The following is a 6,514-nucleotide window of genomic DNA, read 5'->3' on the forward strand; positions in this document are numbered from 1 at the left end:
CCCTACTGTCTTCCAATACTGCCATGGAAAAGCATGTCTTTTTAAGGCCCACTCCTGTGGTCCACCCTGAGCATTTATAAATATAGCTTCTGGCTTGACAAATAAACACACACACAAAAATCTATAACCCATTTGATGGCGACGTAAAACATAAGCATACACTTGTTTTTCCTGTCTAATTATAAACAGATGAAGTCACTTCCCGCTAGCTCCATCTCCCCCCAAAGCCATTTGTCAATGCCTGGTTTCCTTCTATTATAAGAAAATAAGTAAAGATATTTCAGACTTTTCTCAAAAGCCATACAAATAGAAAAGGTTATGCACTTTAGCTAAATGCCATTTTACTTCTGTTTATGTTGTAAATGTTGGTAATGTTTTCTGCAACATAATCTGCATAAAATATGCAGGCATTTCTCCCCTTCCATTTCTCTCTCTCTCTCTCTCTCTCTCTCTCTCTCTCTCTCACACACACACACACACACACACACACACACACACACTTCTGGAAGTCTTGAGCTGAAGCCCCATTGTTTCCAATTTCTCAAGGTTGATCACGACGGCTGCTTATGATTCAAAAATGTCACATTCAGCACCATGAACTATTCTCACACAGATTTGTTAAATCTGAATTGCAGGTATTCCTACTAAGTAGTCCTTGGAACGATAGGAAGAGCAGGAGTGCCTTCAGTTCCTTGATCCCCGAGCCGGTGATCTGAGGCCAAAATGATTTCTAGATTCAAGCGCTTATTATCTGTCTCCAGTGTCTCTTCCCATTAACATTCATTCCTCCCAAAAGGAGGACTATTGTTCATCCCAGTGTGCATATATCCACACTACAAGCTGGCAGATATAACGCGGCATGCATACAGGTCAACATCCATTATCAAAATCAATGCAAATTCCTTGGGTTGCAGGCAATTCTGACCCTCTGCTGATGGAAGGCTCTTTGGTCCAGCAGGGGCTTCTGCGTATGGAAAGCAGAGAAGGCAGTTCCTTTCCACTCCCTTTCTCTCTGTGTCCCCTCCCAAAATTTTCCCCCAGACACTTGCAGGAGCCCCTGGAACATGGAGCATGGGAGGTAATGGGGAGAACTGCAGGAGAAAGGGGGGACTTACAAAATTCACCACCTCCCGCTTTCTGTTTGCGAAATTCTCTCTTGGCTCAGTTGGATACAGAAACCATTGTGCATATCTGATATATGAAGGCACCAAAAATAAATCAGTTTATTGCATGATTGCCATTTAAATGTTTTGCTTTTATTAATACGGGTTTGGCTTTATTGAAGTACTTATCTGATAGATCACGGTTATCATAAACTGCTTCAACTTATCTGATAGATTTGCCACAAACTGGTTCAGCGTTAAGTCACCAAGTTTGAACAAGGGAATAGACCTAAAGATAAACTGCAACACTACGAAGGCCAACAAGGCCTGCCCAACAAGGAGCTCAAGGGTCTCTTGCTACCATTTTATTCTCGCTTCTGAGGTAGGTTTGTCTGAGGGACAGCATTTGGGCCAAGGTCACCCAGTGAGCTCACGACTAAGTTAGGATCTGAACCTCAGTCTCCCCAGTCCTTGCATGACACTCCACAGCCCCAGACTGGCTTTCGGTGAACCACAAAGCTGAATGCGGCCAATCTGGGACCAAGCCAAACTCGGCCTATCAGCCATATATGGCAGCCTATCAGGGGCCCCAAAAGTCTGTCAGCCTAGGACTGTGAAAGCAGAGGTAGTTAAGTACCTGGTAGGTCACCACTGTGGACATGTTTAGCTTTCTCCTCAGTTTCAAGTTGTGCCTGCAGTGTGAGAGAAACTTTGCCTGTCCCTTAATGAGAAAAAGTGCATTTCAGGAACCATTTAGAATCGCCTTTGTCTCTGTCTTTGAGCTGATTTGCCCTTTTAACACAGTGATCAATAATCTACAGACTATATATAGAAGAGTTTGCCATTTCCAATTTAATTAAATCACAAGCCTCAATTTCATTCATGGAGTCACCAAGAAGGTCACATATTTTAATTTATGTGGTAAAACTTAGAATACTTTTAATGTTTTGGAATTGCAAATTGCTGTTATTTATGTTTTCCCCAAAACAACCGTGAACCTGCCTTGTAGGAAAACTGTGATTGTTCAAAAATATTTAAATTGAGGTTGTATAATTTTGAACATACAACTTGCCAGTGCTTCCTGTACCACCAAGAACTTTGTGCCTGTCAGGGAAAGGTTACAATAGGAGCCACTCTGTGCCCTCTTTGTTGTAGGCGCAGGACTGCAGCCCATGTTTCCAGGATCTTGGTTAATGTTGAGTGTTGACAATCTAATGTCTGCAATGCGTTTGTTGAAACAAAACATTTATTTAGTGCATTTGTAGCCAACCTCTCCAGTGAGCTCAGGCATTATACACAGTTCTTCCCAGCAACTCTGTGTTAGTCTGAAAAATAGTGACTGCTTCAGGAGAGGATTTGAACCTAGGTCTCCCCAGTCTTCCTATAACACTTAAACTACTGCACTAACCTCAAAGAAGTTCAAAAAAGCTTTGCACCTCATTCCTGCATTTCACTGTCAGCCCAAACTGCCTGATGTACTGTAAGGCAGCACTGAAGCAGAGTGAGACGGTTCTTGTTTTTGCTCTAAAATGACAGCATTCATTTTTCACCCCTCACTGCGAAGAGAGGCTTTGCTTGTTGGAAGCTCTTAGCAATTGTTCCAGCCAAAGGAGGTACAAATATCTATGAAACTGTCCTAATAGTACTGCTCCTCTAAATCAATGGCTTTAGGGTTTCCTCTATGTGTCACATCCTTCCTATTTACGTACAGTTTTAGTTGTTGTAATAACCTAAGACAAATTCAGTCAAAGAAGCAGTCTCGGGAGCAAATGCAGGAATGTAAGTTTTCAGAGTGTGGATAATGGATCTTATTCTGCATTTAACAGAGATACATATCTGGGATGCAAAGCTGTTCAGAGACAAAAGGGCTAATTTTCCATTCTGTTATCTTTTTCTCTCCAGTTAACACCCTGCTAAGATATCTCTATGAATATGCATCTCTAAATCATTACTTTAATCCACATACTTACAGAAGATACACAATTCAAATAGAACTACATAGCTCTTTTGGAAATACTCATAGGCTAAATGTATGCACATCAGTATCTTGAATCTTTTATTGAAGGTTGTTATTCAATCTGTGTTTAATTTGTGGGCAGGGGAGAGATACTGGTGCTCAAGTCTGTTTGGAATCACTTCTGATCTGGAAGCTGTTCACCCTAATTTCCAATATTCTTACCTCTATATAGAGTAAAGACCACTTTCTAGTAACCTAGTAGTTAAGGAAATGCATTGTGCAACTGCTCGTGCACACTTCCTGCCATTCTGTGAGGGCCTGCCAGATCTCACAAGACCTCCTCTAAAGATGTGGGGATCAATATCATGGTGCTCTACACTGAGTGAGGCAATTGGTCCATCTCGTATTATCTACACTAACTGGCAATGTCTCTTCAAGATTTCAGACAGTTCTCTCCCTAGCCTACCAGGAGACCTTATGCAGGCAAAGCAGATGCTCTACCACTGAACCATAGCCCTTCCAAGAGATCAAGGTCCTGTTCTCTAGCACAAATGAAAACGATACCGTTGTCTCAAGATATGGCAAAGAGAAATTTCCAAATTCTTGTGGGAAGAAACCTAGGATTAAACACCTGATCTTAATAGACATAAAAGAGAGAGGAGGCTTTTCCCTACCCGACCTAAAACTTTACTACGAGGCAGCCTGTTTCACCTGGCTAAAAGATTGGTGCACGTTGCAGGATTCAGACCTCCTGGACCTGGAAGGTTTTGACAACCGTTGGGGATGGCACGCCTACCGAATATATGGAAAAGCGAAAATTCATAAAAACTTTACCAACCATATAATAAGTCACTCTTTGCTATATGGGAAAAATATAAAGACCTGATGGAGCCTAAAGTCCCGTGGTGGATTTCTCCAGTAGAAGCCATAGCAGTAAAACGGAAAACACTCAGGAAAGCTGGCCTCAGGAAATACTTCTAAAAAATGAAGGTAACCAAATAAAATTAAAAATAAGAGAACACATTTCAGACTGGTTCCAATACCATCAGTTATTTGAAAAATTTAAATCTGACAAACAAAAGGGGTTCTCAACAGAAATTTCCCGATTCGAATATGATCTTGTAAATTCTAAAAGAAAAACTCTTTCCAAAACTTACCGACTAACAGGTAACAGTGGCAATGGTGAGGTGGTCCCAGGATTTTGGCCACTCAATAACCATGGCCCAATGGGAAAATTTATGGAAGATCAATTGGAAATTCACAAATTGTTACACGATTAGAGAGAACTTTCAAAAAATGTAACATTGATGGTATCTAACACCATGGAAGCTTTCCAAAATGTATAAAAATGTGTCAAGTAATTGTTGGAGATGCGGAGACTCAGGAATATTCTACCATATGTGGTGGATATGTAGGAAAATACAGGTATTCTGGGAGAGTATACATGCAGAACTGCAAAAAATGCTAAATATCTCTTTCAATAAAAAACCAGAGGCCTACCTCCTGGGAATAACAGATTTGGATATTCCACAAAAGAGGGAGGGTATCTTTTTATATGCGACGGCGGCAGCAAGAGTTTTGATCGCAGCAAAATGGAAGAGTAATGAAATCCCCTCTATACAAGATTGGATCCAAAAGCTGACAGAATATGCCGAATTAGATGGTTTATCAGAAAAAATAAAGAATAACTCAAAACAGGAATTTGTTTCTAAATGGGAGGTTTTTAAAGAATATCTGAAAAATAAATATAGTAGTTTAAATTCTGTTGCAGCATTCGAGGAACTTCAGTAATAGTTGCAAGGTAGATATAAGAAATTAGATTTAATGAGAAAAGTTTGATTATGAAAAACATGTGTATTGGCAATAAGTAATATGAATTTGAAATATGGAATAGACGGGAGGTTGGGTCTTTAGTGTTAAGACCAACAAATGTCCTTTGTTGGGATCTCATCACAGCTGACACCACCATCCCTTCCTCACCCTCGGGAGCACTAGCATTGATAGGCCCAGTTTGGGTCCCATGACACAAGGCCAGTTAGGAGGCTGAAGCTTCCCAACCAGGGAGAAGGCCATAAGTCCATGGCTTGTTCCAGGAAGAGACAGTTCCAGGACTGGGAAACCTGTGGCACTCCAGTGTTGGACCCCAACTCCCATCAGCCCCATCAGTTGACATGGCCAATAGTGTCTAAAAGCAGAGTTGGAAAACCTGAGGTACCCCAGCTGTTGCCGCACTATCACAGGTTCCCCAGCTCTGCTCAGCACTGGTGCAACAGCTCCAGCTCAGCCAGGTCACATATTTGTCCTTGCCGTGGTGAAGGTGGGAACAATCACATTTCTAACATCATGAATTCTCAGATTAAGCTCTGTCATTGAACACTGGTACAAATTAAGCACAGCATCCAGTCTCCTTCAAACATCATTGTCTCTTGTAAGGTAGAGTCACAAAAGCATCAACAAAGATCACAAATGGTGAAAACAACAGAAATATATGTTTCTTTTTTTCACTCTGCTGCTAATTTTTGAAGAGGGAGAAACATCAGGAACCTATTCAGATCCAAAATACATTTACTTAGGAATGGACATGATGCTGCCCGGGGGTCTGTTGCGAGGAAGGGTAAGATACAAATTAAATTAAGTTAAGCACAGATAATCCATAAATTTCAATGGGAGAAATAGACTGCAATCCCATAATTTGCAGTAAGTCTTAGTGAATGTAATGGGTTCAAAGTAGTCATGTTTTGGATTCCACTGTTAAGCTCATGCACACTCCCTTCTGTTTATATTAGTTGGAATTGAAAATGCTTAACTTTGGCTGGATTGTGCCAAAGAATTTAAATAAACGTCCATAAATTCTTCATCTGTAATACCAACCAGAAAAGCACATACATCCCTGCAGTGCTACTTCCCCTCCAATACTTAATGGCTTTGAATTCCTTTCTTCATCACAATCTCAAACAATATGTTTTTGTTTGTTTTGATATTTTCTTCACTCCAAGACAACCAGCATGGGCCCACTTTACACTGTGCCTCAAACTGCAACTGGTTTGTAATTATTGTCTGAAACCCAATTAATAAGAGCTTGCAGCCCCCTGGAAAGATATAATTAGGGAAATTATTTTGTACATACATTTCGCCTGCACACTCAACCATCAATTAAATCATTACCCTCTAATCCGGTTCTCAGGCTGGGAAATGTTCTCTGAGTCAGTAATTTCGGTCGCCACCAGAAGCTTGTTTTCAGATAGTTTTTAAGTGAAATTGGTGAGCTTATTGGATGAATTAAGGTAAGTACGTTTCTGCTATGGAAATGAGGGCTAGAGTGCTTTCTCTCACTTAGAGATGCAAAAAGGCAGCTGCCTTTTTGAGACTAATAGCTCTTACTTAACTGGCTTAGGTTCAATTTAATCATGATGGTGATTGGGTACATGTGGTGGCTCCAAATGTCTGGAAGATA

The sequence above is a fragment of the Podarcis liolepis genome (assembly GCF_965112155.1).
Source record: "Podarcis liolepis genome assembly, chromosome: 1".
Classification (NCBI taxonomy): domain Eukaryota; kingdom Metazoa; phylum Chordata; class Lepidosauria; order Squamata; family Lacertidae; genus Podarcis; species Podarcis liolepis.